The sequence below is a fragment of the Myotis yumanensis genome, unplaced genomic scaffold (genome assembly GCF_028538775.1).
Source record: "Myotis yumanensis isolate MYYU_CA2020_CCGP unplaced genomic scaffold, mMyoYum1.0.hap1 SCAF_1, whole genome shotgun sequence".
In the NCBI taxonomy this organism is placed as follows: domain Eukaryota; kingdom Metazoa; phylum Chordata; class Mammalia; order Chiroptera; family Vespertilionidae; genus Myotis; species Myotis yumanensis.
Genome location: NW_027223752.1, coordinates 161,949,664 through 161,966,644, shown reverse-complemented (window position 1 = coordinate 161,966,644; position 16,981 = coordinate 161,949,664).

The following is a 16,981-nucleotide window of genomic DNA, read 5'->3' as shown; positions in this document are numbered from 1 at the left end:
ATCTGGTTTGCCAATGGTGTTGACTATGCCAAAGGCTTTGAGCTGAACTGACAAGGGCACTCTACTAATTAAGCCCACCCAGTGAGTTGTTTATTTCAGTTATTTCATTTTTCATTCTATAATTTCCATTTGGTTCTTATTTATTTATTTATTTATTTATTTATTTATTTATTTATTTTAAATCTTTATTGTTCAGATTATTACAGTTGTTCCTCTTTTTTCCCCCATAGCTCCCCTCCACCCAGTTCCCACTCCACCCTCTGCCCTTACCACCCCGCCCCCGTCCTCATCCATAGGTGTATGATTTTTGTCCAGTCTCTTCCCACACCCCCACACCCCTTTTCCCCCGAGAATTGTCAGTCCATTCCCTTTCTATGCCCCTGATTCTATTATATTCACCAATTTACCCTGTTCACCAGATTTTTTATTCGCTTGATTTTTAGATTTAGTTGTTGATAGATATGTATTTGTTGTTCATAATTTTTATCTTTACCCTTTTCTTCTTCTTCCTCTTCTTAAAGAATACCTTTCAACATTTCATATAATACTGGTTTGGTGGTGATGAACTCCTTTAGCTTTTTCTTATCTGTGAAGCTCTTTATCTGACCTTCAATTCTGAATGATAGCTTTTCTGGGTAAAGTAATCTTGGTTGTAGGTTCTTGCTATTCATCACTTTGAATATTTCTTGCCACTCCCTTCTGACCTGCATAGTTTCTGTTGAGAAATCAGCTGACAATTGTATGGGTACTCCCTTGTAGGTAACTGACTGTTTTTCTCTTGCTGCTTTTAAGATTCTCTCTTTGTCTTTTGCTCTTGGCATTTTAATTATGATATGTCTTGGTGTGGTCCTCTTTGGATTCCTTTTGTTTGGGGTTCTCTGTGCTTCCTGGACTTGTAAGTCTATTTCTTTCATCAGGTAAGGGAAGTTTTCTGTCATTATTTCTTCAAATAGGTTTTCAATATCTTGCTCTCTCTCTTCTGGCACCCCCATAATTCGGATGTTGGTTCGCTTGAAGTTGTCCCAGAGGCTCCTTACACTATCTTCATATTTTTGGATTCTTTTTTCATTTTGCTTTTCTGGTTAGGTGTTTTTTGCTTCTTCGTACTTCAAATCTTTGACTTGATTCTTGCGATCCTCTAGTCTGCTGTTGGATCTCTGTATAATATTCTTTGTTTCAGTCAGTGTATGCTTAATTTCTAGTTGGTCCTTTTTCATATCCTCGAGGATCTCACTAGACTTATTGAGGGTCTTACTAAATTTATCGGCGGTTTCTAGAAAATTCTTGAAAAATCTTAGAACCGTGGTTTTGAACTCTATATCCAGTCGTTTGCTGTCCTCCATTTCTGTCATTTGTTACCTGTTTCTTTGTCTCCACATTTTGGCTGCTTCCCTGTGTTGATAGAGTGGCTTTCTGTGCTAGGTGTCCTATAGGGCCCAGTGGCTCAGCCTCCCCAATTACCTGAGGTGAACACTCTTGATGAACCCCCTTGTGGGCTTTGTGCACAGTCTTGTTGTAGTTAAGCCTTGATTGTTGTAGGTATCACTGGGAGGAATTGACCTCCAGGTCAATTGGCTGTGAGAATCAGCTGTGTCTATGGTGGGAAAACTTCTGTGCTGGAGACACCCTTCTGGGGAAAGACTTGTTTCAGTGGGGCTTTGCTGCTCACTGAGTCTGCCCCCTGAGTGTGTCCCTTATGGATCTGAGGAGTTGTAATCTGGATGGTCCCACTCTGACCACTGGGTACACTGGCACTTGGATCTAAGGAGGTGCTAATTTAGCCTCTGCCTGAGGCTACCCAGCAGGAGCTATGGAGAGATCTGCAGATTCCTCTTCTTTGTTTGGGGTTTGGAGGTGCCCAGATGAGGCCCAGCTGTGAAGCAATGAAAGCTGCTATGGGGCCTTGGGCCTCTTTTGGATGTTCTGGGTCTCTCTGACCCAGCTGCAGTTTGTTAGGTAATTTTAGATTGCAAAGGGCCAGGTCATTCAGATGCAAAAGCCTCTGCACACAGCTTGGGTGGGGCAGGGTCTCAGGGAATCAACAGGGCGGAGCAAACAGCTATGGCTGTTCCTCAGTCATTCCCTAAGAGGTCCCGTGTCTCAGTGTCCCGTAGTAATCGCAGTAATCACTGCAAGCACCTCTGAGAGAAAGCCGCCCTCAAGTTCGCCCGCTGCCAGACAGTCCAGTTTCTCCCCATATGAGTCTGGGTTCCCAGAGACTCTCCCAGAACTGGAGTTCAGAGCAGTTGGGAGCTTGTGTCTCCCTCCCGATTGAAAAAGGCAACCGCGTCCTCAGTTGCCAGCCCCTCCGTACTTCTGCACTTTACTTCCGCATCTCCTCTGAGTCTCAGTGTGCTTTTCTCTTTCCTTCTAGTTGTAGAATTTCCACTCAGCCAGCCTTCCTGTGGTTCTGGATGATGTCTGTTTTGTCTTTTAGTTGTATTTTTGAAGTGGTTGTTCGAGGCAGCAATTTCCGGTGTTTACCTATGCCGCCATCTTGGTTTCTTCCCCATTTGGTTCTTTTTTATAACGTCTATTTCTTTGCTGAAATTTTCTATTTTTTAAAATTTGTTTTGAGATCATTTGTAATTGATTGCGGAAGCACTTATGATGTCTGCTTTCATATTCTTGTTGATAATTCCAGCATCTAATTCATTTCTGTGTTTGCATCAGTCTCTACTCATGTAAGTTGTAATTTTCCTGTTCATGACAGGTAACTTTTTTATTGCTTCCTGAAATTTTTGCTATCATGTACCCCATTTCAATCTTGCATTTTGGCATGCAGTCGCCCTGTTTTGGTTGAACGCACAAGTCTGGGTATATTTTTGTGGGCTGTTGGTTCCAATGGCCATTTAGTTAACAGAGCCTTTTGTCAAGCAATTCTTGTCTGCTTGGTGCCTCTGAAATTCCTGTGGATCCTACTGGGGCCCCTGAAATGTGGAAAGGACCTGAATTCTGGGGTTGGTGCTTGTGTGGGTTCCTCCTTTGCCCAGGCCCCCAGGACACCCAAGTCTCCAGGTGGAGAGAGGGGCTCTGGTTCTTGGAGTGTCCATAACCTGCCTCTGTGTTGTTCCAATCCTTGGGTCACTAAACAGCCCACCTTTCTCTTTCCCCCAATTCACTTTGTCTCTTGCTTATCTTCAGATTTTATAGTTTTATTGATGGGAGTGAGCAGACATTAACTTGTCTGAGCTGGAACTGGATTTTAATGATATTCTATGAGTCTCCTTCCTAGAAGGAAACACCAGAACCCCTGGGGGATCATCGACCTGGTTTCTTGGGTTGACAGAAGGAAAACTAATTCTAGGGGTGTGTCTGCTGCACACACTCACATTTGGAGGGGAATTTCAGCCAAAAAAACCCCCTCCTCCCTTCTTTTTCCAGGAAAAGAACCCAGGTGAAAGGTTCAAGCCCTCCTCAGAATACACCAGTATAAATTGCCTTATTAGGAGGAAACACTTTGCTCTTTTTTTTTTTTTTGCCTTCTTTTCTCAATTCTTTCTGGAATAAATATGCTACTTTTGCATACAAATGTTGCAAGATTCTGAGGTCTAACATGTATGTGGGCCCAAAAGACGGCACAGGCAACTGGGCCTGAGTCTGCGCTTAAACACAGGACACATGCATGGCTGGTGTTTCCTGCCCCTCAGCACAGCCCCTTCATTTTGAGTTGCTCTGTTGATTTCTATGCATTTGATGAAACAGCTCCTCTCCCAGTCTTGAAGAAGCGGCCTCGGCATTGCCTTATTATTCAATCCCGCCCCAGCTCGTAGCGGGCTCTCAAACCTCAGTGATTGCCCCCGTAGCCCGCTTTATTTTCAGAGGTTTCCAGGCGCTTAGGGTGTGCCAAAGCCCATTGGCGCCTTAAAGGGGAGGACTGTTAGCGCCTAGGTTCAGGCTGACTGGAGCCCAGGCCCCCAGGCAGCGCTTTCAAAGTGTGCAAATACATGCAGCCCTGGGGGACCAGGCGGCACACCCAAGGGCCACCAGATCCAGGCCACGTACAGGCGATGCAGCCGCAAAGCCCAGGACCCAGGCGCAAACCAGGGCCCCTAAAACCAGGAACACAGACGTAAAACCTGGGCCCCTGACGTAAAACCAGGGCTGAGATTTAAAACCAGGCACGGACGTAAAAGATAGGTCCCTGACGTAAACCAGGCGCCCAGACGTAAAACCCTATAAAACCCTAGATGCTGAGGTGAACCAGGCGCAGAGGTAAAACCACGCACGAGAGGCAAAACCCAGGCCCCAGAAGTAAACCTGCGCCTAAGACACGAAGCCGGCCCAGATGCCGGTAGAGCTCCCACCAGAGGCACTGGCCCCGGAGCGTGAGGAGCCTGCCTGTGTCCCAGGGAGCACCCCGCCGCAGCCAGTGGCCAGCGGCCTCAGCGAGGCTCCCCCAGCAGGCGGGCTGCGCGTTCCAGGCACCAAGGCGGCACCTGGAAAGGTGAGTGTGCACCTGGTTCTCAGGTTGCTCGGGCCGGGCCTGTGACTCTTGGGGGCACGTGTCTGGTTGGTGACAAAGACAGATATTTCGGGGGTTCCTCTCTCAGGTGCAGACCTTAAAAGCTGGGGTGCCTTGTGGATTCCAGCCCTCCTCGGGTTGGGCTCCCTCCCACCTGCGCAGCACAATGGGGTTCCTGACTAGGTGGGGGCGCCTCCCCTAACTGCTTCCAGGTGGCCTCCCGGGCCCCGGCCGTGGGGCTCAGGAGCTGTGGGGCCAGGTGATAGGATTTCTGAGGAGGTTCCGTGTGAGGTTCTGGATTCGGAGTGACCTGTGAGGAGGCGAGCTCGGGGCCCCAGGGCGTAGCCATCCCTCTGAGCAGCTGCACAGGAGTTGGGTGCCTGGCATCCAGCCCCTCTGTGCAGCCCCAGCCAACCATGTGGTGACGGGCGGAAGGATCAGAGTTCAGGTCCCCACAACGGTGACCTCTGGGGACAGCTGGCCCTTCGCTGCTCCGGTGGCTCCCTCAGCGTTTGTGGTTGTGGTCTGACGTCACATGGAGTGTTCTGCATAGAGGCCTTACTGAGCAGAAGTGATGACATAATACTGGAGAGAAAAGTCCTGAAAAGTTGACTGTAAGACCAGAGTGTTATCAGATAAAATTGGGACATGATTACAATGATCCTGGTGCCATCCAGAGGAAACTCTGTTTTGCAATAGAAAGTGATCTTATGAATCTTTTCTGAAAATGTTTAGGTTATGGAGAGCGTGTTTTTGACCTGGATTTCTTCTAGCAGTAACCTGTGTGAGTGCTTACGGGTGATGGGGCAATGCCTGCTTAGTAAGGGCCGCCTGAAGTACAGCCGGTGGCGCGAGGGGCGGCTGCCCTTTCACAGCTGTGTCTGCAGCAGGAACACTGCCAAACGGTATTGGTGACCGCGTGGTTTGGATGCTCACAGTGGGCCACCTCTGGACTTGACACACTCTCACAATTGCCCTATGAAATGGATATTGTCCTTATCCTGCTTTTAAAAAGAGCGAAGAGACAGTGATACCAAGGCCTTGAGTCATTTGCCTGAGATGCCCCAGTTAGGGGGAGATGAAGTGAGGTGTGAACCTTCACCCTGCGGCCTGCTCTCTGGCCACTGCAGCGAGGTCCTCTGGCCCAGTCCACATCCATCCTTCCCTGCAGCGACTCAGCCTTGGTCTGATGCCCTTTTCACTTAGTTCATTTGAAGTGCTGCATAATGGCCCCTTCTCTTCCACTGATGTGTATAATTTTGGTGACGTTTGGCATCTCTGAGAAGGTGACGCCTGGAGGGTTTGAAGGTGGCAAGGCAGGAATGAAGCAGTTTGTCTTATCTTAGCTTCACTTCCTGTTTCCCTGGAAGGTCTTTCCAGAAGGGCAGGTTGGTGAGGGTGGAGCAAAAACCTTATCTCTCAACGCCTTGCCCCTTGTACAGGCCAATTCACTCCCATTTTGGCGTGTTCATATTTATCTAGGGAGGAGCTCTTAAGCTAAAGCATTTGTCACAACTCTAATTGGGGCAAAATGTATTGACATACCTACTCAAAGTCAACTGATGTGTATTTGCTATAGTTTTTTGTAGGATAATTACAAAGCACAGTGTGTATAGTCAGTTGACACACTGACTAGTGCTGTTCGGTGTTTATTTGAAACATACCGACCATTAGAATAACTTTCTGTTTGAAAACTGTTTTGTCACTTGGGGCACATTAATATTCTTTCCCCTGATTATAAAATATAGTATATTCATTGTAGTAAATTTGGGAAATTCAGAAAGAAAAAACCCCACAAAAAACAAAAACTACTTGAAGAGTCAACATCCACAGGTGCACCTGAATATTTTGTTGTATTTCTTCCTATGCCTATATGTCTCTTATATTTGGATGCAATTGAGGCAATTTTTTTCCCCTTAACATTAGATGATGGGGTAGGCTGATTTTATTTCAGCACTTTCAGGAAGCTATTAAGTATAGTTTTAATGCATGGGAGCTGGATTTAAAATCCATTTTCCTAGAAAGTAATAAACATTCTTATAGAGAAGTTAGATAGTAAGGGTAAGAATAAAGAAGACAATAAACATCTCTCACCATCCCATCATTTAGACATGAAGACTCTTTATTTTTTTATTACTTTAGTATTCTTTCCATGCATGTACATTTATGTTCTTTAATGGCATCATTTTAGACTAATTCAACATATCATGAATAACTTTCCATACCAAATAATTATATCACTTCCATTTATTTCTCCTAGAAGCATTGATTTTTAATGAAAGAATAAAAACATATTTTTACATTTAGTAAAACATCTAATGGCATAACACATGGTTATTAAAGAAAAAAATAGTCCCCTTAGGTTATCAGATAAAATAATAACATAATAAAATAATATAAAATTGTACCATTCTAGAATAGCCTCTTTTCTGTATATACTTCCAGGTATTTTTTTCCTTCTATTATACACAGATAAATTTTTTTTCACCCCAATGGGACTATAATATATACTCTTTTGTTACTAGATTTTTCAAATATTTAATCATATATTAACAATGAAAATATTTAAAGTCAAATCTTTGAGTATATCCATATTGATTTTTGTTACAATCCTTCAAAGTGGATTTACTGTTAAAAAAATAAAATAAAAATCCTTAAAAAAGTTTTCCATAGGAGTGAGACAATTAGTTTGTGAAAAGGTTGTATTAGTTTTTCCACCAGTAATATATGAAGTTGTTCACTTCCTCATATGTGGGACAACATCGGATACTGTAACTTATTTTTAATACTGGACAATTTGATAGGTGGTATTTCATAGTTTTTGAAAGCCATAACCATTTTCTCTTTTTGTATTACTTGCTCATAGCCTTTACCCATTGATTCTATGGAGGTGTGTGTCTTTTTGCTTCCTAATTACATCAGTCATTTATATTCTAAGAATATTAACTCTTTGTGGTCATATATGTTGGAAACATGTCCTTCAATTCGTCATTTGCCTTTTAAATTGTTTATGGGATCTTGAGGGTCTGGAACATTTTAATTTTATGTATTTTATTATTCCTGATAAGTCAGCTTTTCAAATCAGCTTGAGAAGGTAAGTTGGTTTTGATCTTTAAAAAAAAGAAAAATCTCATTGGCAAATGGCATGTCCTCAGCTGTAATTTATTTTGTTTTGTTTTATTTATTTGTTTTAGAAATTTAAGGCTGCTCCAACATTTTTAAATGAAAAAAAAATCAGGTAAAATAATCGCCTTTATGTGTGTTTGGTGACTATCTGGTTCTTTTAGTCATAATTTCCACATCAATAGATCAGTGTTATTATGAATAAAATTATTTTAAAGATTATTCTGCCATCAGGTACATTAAGGCAGAAAGGATTCTTCCAGTTGTTGCCAATACTTGAGTGATTGCTGATGAGGCAGGTTTGATTCCCCCACCTATTCTCATTGTAATGACTTCAGAACTAGAGGTGCTGCACTGAGTAGTCCCAGGAATAGATTTGAGCCAAAAGTGCAAGATCTGTGAATGGCTCAAAATGAGGCCCTTTATTTCACTTCCATTTCTCCAGGCTCATTTTGTTTTGATGGTGTTTTAATAAAGTTGGATCTAAACATTTAAGATTGTAAATAAACTTGCTAAAGACCCCACCACTCCCTATTGTTAGGTGTTGTTACTTCTCCCATAAATGTTACCTAGTTGGTCCCTTACTGCATTTAAGTTTGGTCTCCTAGAGTAGATACTCAAACAGGTGTTTAAGCCAAAAAGATAGTGAAGGGATAAGAGTAGATCATTAGATGGGGGTGGGGGGGGGCGAAAGATGGATAAGAACCCCTTTGAAGAATGTGTACAGCTTAGGGCAGCTCCCCAGCCAATGAGTGGAAACCTCAGAAAAGATGAAGGTAGAAACAGGGATCAGAAGAGGCAGGTGAGGCAGAGGTGGCTGGAGTGTGGATAGCTCCTATGGGGCACGTGCATCCTCAGTGGTTCTCAGTCATGGCATTGTGGGTTTCACTGGCATCCCCAAGCTGGGGCAGACCATCTGTGTCTTGCACATCCTAGGCTGTGTACCCAGGGTCAGTTTGTATTTTTGTCATCTGCTTGCATCTGAGGCAGCAGCATCATGGGGCCATGAAGGCAAAGCTCCTGACAGTGCATCTGGCTGGCACTTTGAGTTGTAAATTCCTGACAGGCCGGTATCACTTCAGATGAATTCTGTTTGTCAAAGCCTGAGTCAAGGTGAAGGGACAGAAACCTGCCTCATGATGACCAGATGACAAAGAATGTTGGAGTCACTTTTTTGTGTGTTTGTTTTGTTTTTTTGTTAATCCTCAAATGAGGATATCTTTTTCCATTGATTTTTAGAAAGAGTGGAAGGGAGGGAAGGAGGGAAGGAGAGAAGAGAGAAAAAGAGAGAGAGAAAGAGAAACATTGATGTGAGAGAGACACATTGATTGGTTGTCTCCCACATGTGCTCTAATGGGGACAAGGATCAAACTTGCAACCCAGGAATGTACCTTTTACTGGAGAATTGAACCCACCACCCATCGAGGCACAGGCTGACCCTCTAATCTCTGAGCACACTGGCCAGGACTGGAGCTACTTTTTTTTTTTTTTTTAATATATTTTTATTGATTTCAGAGAGGAAGGGAGAGGAATAGTGAGGTAGAAACATCAATGATGAGAGAGAATCATTGATTGGCTGCCTCCTGCCTGCCCCCTACTGGGGGTCAAGCTCACAACCCAGACATGTGCCCTTGGCCAGAATCGAACCTGGGACCCTTCAGTCTACAGGCTGACGTTCTATCCACTGAGCCAAACCGGCTAGGGCTGGAACTACTTTTTATACTGCCCCTGTGGGTTGGCATGTAGCAGGGTCCTAATGCCTGGGTTGACATTGGCTTTGCAATGACAGCTGCATAACTTGGATACTTACCAACAACTTTTGGGAAACCCTTTATTCTCTTATAAAAAATACATATATTAATAGCAGTTATCTCATGAAGTTATTGTGAGAATTGAATGGGTTATCTTACAAATGTGCTTAGTATAGCACCTGGCCCACTGTGAGCACTGAGTAAATCTCAGCTATCCTAATGTTTCAGTGGAGATCAGTAATTTGGTAGGCTTTTATTAAGGACTAGAGTCCCAGTGCACAAAATTCATGCACAGGTAGGATCCCTTGGCCTGGCTGGCAATCAAGGCCGATCGGGGCCTTCTGGATGCTGGCCGGGGCCTTTCTTATGGCTGGGGCCTTCCTTCCCCAGCTGCTGGCTGCTCGCCGGGGCCTTCATTCCGCGCCGCCCCTTGGTGGTCAGTGCACATCATAGTGAGTGATCGAACTCCCGGTTTCCCGGTTGAACTCCTGCCAGGACAATTTGCATATTAGCCTTCTATATATATATATGTGTATATACATACATATATATATATATATATATATATATATATATATATATATATATACACATATATATATATATGATATAGCATTGCTATTGCTCCATGCTCATTTTCTCCCTCCCACATCTTTAAGACCAGGCTCTGTGAGCAGGATTTAGGTAAGGCAAGCTGATGTGTGCGATTTCTCTTCCCTAAGTGAGATATAAAAAACAGTAATGACGCATATGCTTCTTTGACAAATATGTATTGGAGTAAAATGAATTACCTTGAGATTCCATATCATCCAACTATTACGTTTTTAACTGTGTCATAAAATCCTCAGCATGTTGGCTAGGATAATTCTTGGTGCATGAACCTGAAAAATGATAGATAATTTTTCACTTCATAGGACATAAAATTGCTGTATGTTTTACAGATTCTCTTATCTGAACCTCTTAGTAGCACAATCTGGGAGAAATTGTATTTCTGGTTATAAAAAGTAGTAAAGAAAAACCTGAAACCTGTCATTTTAAGTGTACATTTCTGGAAGGTGGTGAATGGATGGTCAGGTTTAGGGGATAACAAGGTGTGTCATCATGACTTGGTCCTCGTGTAGTTGGCACAGCCTGAAATGCTAGAGATTCCAAATGGTTGACCATTGAAATTTCCTATAATTTAAAAGATTATTTAAATAAAACTTCATATTCCCCCAGGAAACATTAAGTTAATTTCTACATGATTATTTTTATGAAAAGGTTAATCTCCACATATGATCTGGGTAAGAATGACAGTGATTCTTTAACTCATAAAAAATTAAAGACTCACAGTTATATTGTGCTGAGGGCAATGATTCATTTTCTGTTTTGTTTTGTAAAAAGTGTAATGCTCCACTGTCACTTTTTTCTGTTTAAGCACTCTTCAGAAATACAAGATACAAAGTGTCTATAGAAAATCCTCACTTAGTTTATTATTAAATAGTAGTTTCAAATAAATTTTTTACTGTGCTGCTAGCTTACCTAGTGATGATCATACTGTTTTTTTTTATTAATTGCATTATGATATTATCCAGCTGTGAAATTTATGATATCTTCTGCTATACTGTCTGCTGGGTGATGAGGTGGTACTGCATGCAAAGAAGTTTTTTTTATAAATGACTATTCCAACATTTGGAAAAACTATATGGACCAACCACATCCTTTTATGTGGTAATATAGAAATAATGCAAAATATAAAACACTTATTTCCTCTTTCTTGAGCTCATAGCTTTCCTATCATTATGTATAATTTAACAAGTATAAGTAAAATAGATGAAGAAAATTCAAGTTTTACAGAGGATGTTTTTATAAAACAAACTCCAGGATGGATGCCAGATGTTACAAAAATATAATGTCCTTCAATATTAATTTGCAAATCAGATGTAATTCCAAAGGAAATCTAAAATTCTTTTGGAATTGCATACATTTATTTAAAAATAAGCCTTAAAAGTGCCTATGTAAGAAGAGCGTAATGAATCTGTGAATTTTGAAAAAGACGAGTAATGAAGGGAATTTAACCTACCAGGATAGAGACACACACATGAATTATTTTCTCAAAAGACTATTTTGATAAAAATGTAGTGTAATGTATATAATTATTGCAATATGTTATAGTATAATGCATAATCCCCAAATAAACCTCAAACATATAAAATGTTATCTTCTTAAAAAAATTTTAATAACAAGTCTAAATTAGCATTTTTCCATGAATATGCCTACTTTTTTTAAAAATTAAATCTACCCTAATGCATATATTTAAATTTGGTGTAAAAGAAGGAACATTTTTTAATTGTGTGTGTAAATTAGCATTATGTAAACATACTCTTTAGGATATGGATTTAGCAATATAGTATTTAAAATGACCACTAAATATCTCCCAGATACAATGAGTCAGTGAGTAAGCTATTAAGCCCTACCATGTTTGGTAAACTGGGTTACAAACTTGTAATGTACAGCAAGTTCTAAAGGATATGTTGTAATCAGGAGCACCCTGTGTAATCATTTTGGCTTTTACATTCTTCTGAATTCCTCAGAATTGTTTGCATATACACATATAATGCAATAATAACATGTAAGTGCTATGAGATTATTTATCTATAGTCATACATTTTCTTATTTTGATATATGAAGAAATTGGATACAAATTTCTTGCCTAAAATCTCTAATGTGAAAACCCAGAAAAGTTGAGTGTATATTGAATGTATTGAACTATCTTCTATCTATGTATGTAAAAGGCTAATATGCTAAGTGTCCAACTGTCCGACTGGTTGCTATGATGCACACTGACCACCAGGGGGCAGACGCTCAATGCAGGAGCTGCTGTGACGTGCACTGGCCATTTACAGAGAAACAGCAGCTCAGACCTGGCACCCACAAAGCAATACTTGGTTTCCCCCAAGTGGGACATAGATCCCGCCACCACCCTGGAGTGACAGCTCACCAAATTGCAGCTGATGCTGCCGAGACCCCATGGTGCAAAATGCAGCCCACAGCCCAGTCCAGTCGAGCCCAGAAATGGTGGCTGTGGGTGCCGGGTAATGACATCATGTAGCAACTCCTGGCTTCCTCTCCCTAGTGACTAGCCTCCTTGCAGTTTCTTCAGCCCAGGAAAACGACTTGCTTTATAGCCAGTTGGAAACATTTTACACTTTAACCAAATGTCTGTGAAGCGTTTTCCCTGCCTCATCTCATTTGATCCTCACACAAGTCCTGGAGTAGGTAGATAGGAGACTCGGTGGAATCCTCTTTTCATTAGCCAGAAAATGGAGATTTAGAAAGCTAAGAAACTTGACCTGACTGAAAAGAAGTAAGAAATGGTGGACCTTGAAAATGACTTCAGGTTTTCTCACTGCACAGAATATAGTCAAACACTGATGCAGTTAAATATTTTACCCTTTGTTCTCCCTGCGTGATCTACAGTAATAATCTGCTTCATGTTGATCAGGGGTCCTCAAACTACAGCCCGCGGGCCACATGCGGCCCGCTGAAAACATTTATCTGGCCCGCCGGGTGTTTTTGCCGCCGCTGCCTGTTGCTTAGCAGCCAACTCGTCCAGGGCCCGCAGTGCTGAATGTGCGCCGCACTCTCCGACTCCCCTCCTTCTCTCTGTCTCTTGACTCCTCCTCTCAGTCTCGGGTGTGATCGGTTGAGTCACGAGCTTGCCTGTGCAGAGCCTGCTGCTGCCTGAGGACCGAGGTAAGAACAAGTTAGGATTTATTTTTTTTTAAGTTAGGAGGTCTATTTTTTTTTTATTTTTCAGTTAGTAGGGCCTTTTTCTTTGAAGTTAGGACAGCCTTTTTTTGAAGTTAGGAGAGCCTTTATCCAGAATGAAACATCTGAAATCTCCAACCAGATCTAGACTAACTGATGCACACTTGCATCACTTGTTACGACTAGCAGTGACAAATAAGGAACCAGACATTGACCATCTCATTAGCCAAAAGCAGGCCCATAGTTCCCATTGAAATACTGGTAAGTTTGTTGATTTAATTTTACTTGTTCTTCATTTTAAATATTGTATTTGTTCCCGTTTTGTTTTTTTACTTCAAAATAAGATATGTGCAGTGTGCATAGGAATTTGTTCATAGTTTTTTTTTTTAAACTATAGTCCGGCCCTCCAACGGTCTGAGGGAACTGGCCCCCTGTTTAAAAAGTTTGAGGACCCCTGATGTTGATATTTACTGTGTTGCTGACAATTACCTGAAAGAGAAGTTGGGGTGCTCCACTGGGCTGGAAAAAGTTTAGCTAAATCAGAAAGCAGGTCTAATTAAGCAAGTTTATTCTATATCTATAAAAGGCTAAGTTGACTTGCACATGCATGATACATATAAAACTCTCGCTGGCACCAATCGCATGCATGTGTTTTGATCTGTCATTGTTGATCATGAATTTGGTTGACACTTCTTTTATAGAGAAAGGGCGAATAGCAACACTAAAATATTTCTTTTAATTAATTTCCTTTCAATGTGCATGAATTCGTGCACTGGGCCACTAGTATTTTAATATTACAGAAGGCTCTTTTGGGCCCATGCAGACATTAAAAGGCCATTGGCACCGAGGCCGTGATTCATTAATTGGCCACCCTGGCAGTCTGAAAGCACACCCAAACGTGCTTAATGCACCCAGGGGCTTGGATTTAAGCAAAAGAAATATCTGGCTCATTATGGGTGTAAGTAGCTGAAACCATTTAAGTTGAATTTATTTTATTATTGAAGGGAACTTATGCTTTAGCAATATTGCATTTAGGCATTGTAGATGGGAGTTATAAATCCGGGAACAATTTCACATGCAATATATATGCCCTTGGATAATATAGGCTGTAACTATTAATTGATCTACAGAGGGAAATTAGTGATAATTTTTTTTCACCAGTCCACTCATTCACCTATGCAGCAACCATTTCTAAAAGTTCAATCTCTTTCAGTAGGTCAGAAGCTCAGGTGCCAACCTGGACTTTAATTGGCACCTGAAGTGGGAGACCGTCTTGTGGGACTTAAACCTTAACCTGTGGGATCTGACTCTATTACCAGGTAGATAGTGTCAGACTAGAGTTAAATTGTAGGACTCCCAGTTCGTGCCTGCAGAGAATTTCAGAATTGCTTGTTGTGAGAAAAACACTCACATATTGGAATACAGAAATATTCTGTGAGTTTGGATAAACAGAGATTTTTCCTCTCAGCTATATTAAAAAATATGTTGTTCTACCATATAACCCAGCTCTTCCACATTTAGATATTTGGGAGAGATAAAAACACATGGCCACACAAAAGCTTACATATCTACTTCATAATGTCTTTATTCACAATAGCCAGAAACTGGAAACAACCAATGTTCATCAGTATACGAATAGTTAAGCAAAAATTGCTATATCTATACAGTGGAATACAAGCATACTTCATTTTATTGTTCTTCACTTTATTGTGCTTTGCAGTTACTGTGTTTTTGTTTTTTTTTTTATAAATTCACAGTTTGTGTCAACCCTGCATTGAACCAAGTATGTTGTCACCATTTTCCCAACAACATTTGCTCTCTTCCTGTCTCTGTGTCACATTTTGGTAATTCTCACAATATTTCAAATTTTATTATTGTTATATTTATTAGTTTATCTGTGAATAGTGATCTTTGATGTTACTTTTGTAATGGTTTGGGGGTACCACAAGTCATGCCCATATAAGATGGCGAACTTAATAAATGTGTGTGTTCTGTTTCACCTGCTGGTTGTTCCCCATTTCTCTCCTTTTACTTGGGCCTTCCTGTTCCCTGAGACACAACAATATTGAAATTAGGCCAATTAATAAACCTACAGTGGCCTCCAAATGTTCAAGTGAAAGGCAGAGTCACACATCTTTCGCTTTAAATAAAAAACTAGAGATGATTATGCTTAGTGAGGAGGCATGTCGAAAGCTGAGATAAGGCTGAAATCTAGGCCTGTTGTGCCAAATAGTTAAGTTGTGAATGCAAAGGAAAAGTGCTTGAAGGAAATTAAAAATGCTACTTCAATGAACACAAAAAATAAGAAAGCAAAACAGCTTTATTGCTTACTAGTATATAGAGAAAGTTTTGGTGCTCTATGATCAAACCAGCCACTACATTCCCTTAAGCCAAAGCCTAATTTGGGGCAAAGCCCTAACACTCTTCACTTCTAAGAAGGCTGAGAGAGATGCGGAGGCTGCAGAAGAAAAGTCTGAAGCGAGTAGAGGTTGTTTCATGAAGAAAGAAGCTGTCACCGTAATGTAAACATGCAAGGTACAATAGCAAGCACTCTTGTGAAATGTGCAGCATAAAGGGCTCTGGGATTTCAAAATGGTAAAGGAGCATTGGCTTTAACTTTACATCACCTGCTGCATTAGCCTAACGCCCCAACTCCCCCCCCCCCCCCCCCACGGGCCCTGCTCTGTGTGTGACAGGGTCTGGCGCCCCAACCCCCCCCCCCCCCCCCTCCCACGGGCCCTGCTCTGTGTGTGCTCTGGCGCCCCTAAGATCTAGCTAAGATAATTCATGAAGGTGGCTACATTAAAGAACATATTTTGAAGTAGATGAAATAGCTTTATATTGACAAAAAATGCCACTTGAACTTTCACAGTGCCTGGCTTCAAAGCTTCAAAGGACAGGCTGATTCTCTTGTTATAGGCTAATGCAGCAGGTGATGTAAAGTTAAAGCCAATGCTCCTTTACCATTTTGAAATCCCAGAGCCCTTAAAAATTATGCTAAATCTGCTGTGCCTGTGTTCTATAAATGGAACTACAAAGTCTGGATGACAGCATATCTGTTTATAGTATGGTTTACTGGATATTTTAAGCCCACTGCTAAGACCTATTGCTCAGGAAAAAAAACAAAACAAAACATTACTGCTCATTGGCAATGCACCTGACCAGTTAAGAGCTCTGATGGAGACGTACAATAAAATTAATATTGTTTTCATGCCTGTTAATACAATATCCATTCTGCAGCCCATGGATCAAGGAGTAATTTCAACTTTCAAGGCCTCTTATATAAGAAATACATTTTGTAAGGCTATGGCTGTCATAAAGAATGATTCCTGATCAATCTGGGCAAAGTACATTGAAAACCTGGAAATGATTCACTATTCTAGAAGCCATTAAGAACATTTATGATTCATGGGGAGAGTTCAAAATACCAACATTAACAGGAGTTTGGAAGAAGTTGATTCCAATCCTCCCTGATGACTTTTAGAGGTTCAAGACTTCCATGGATGAAGTAATTGCAGATGTGGTGGAAATAGCAAGAAAACTAGAATTAGAAGTGGAGCCTGAAGATGTGACTGAATTGCTGCAATCTACACTAATAAAAGAGAAACATGGTAATTAGCGTACGACCGCTACCCTTTTCATTGGCTAATCAGTGAGTATATGCAAATTAACTGTCAGCCAAGACGGTGGCCAGCAGCCAGGCACTGAAGCGAGCATGAGGCTTGCTTGCTGCGGACTCCAACGTTCCCCGCCTCACTTGCCGGCCTCTCAGCTGCAACTCTAAGCAACTATGTACTATGTTGCAAATAAGAAGCTAAACAAAACACCAGAAACCAGCCGGACTGAAATCCAGCCAGACCGAAACATTGTATCAATGTTTTCAGCAGCGAGG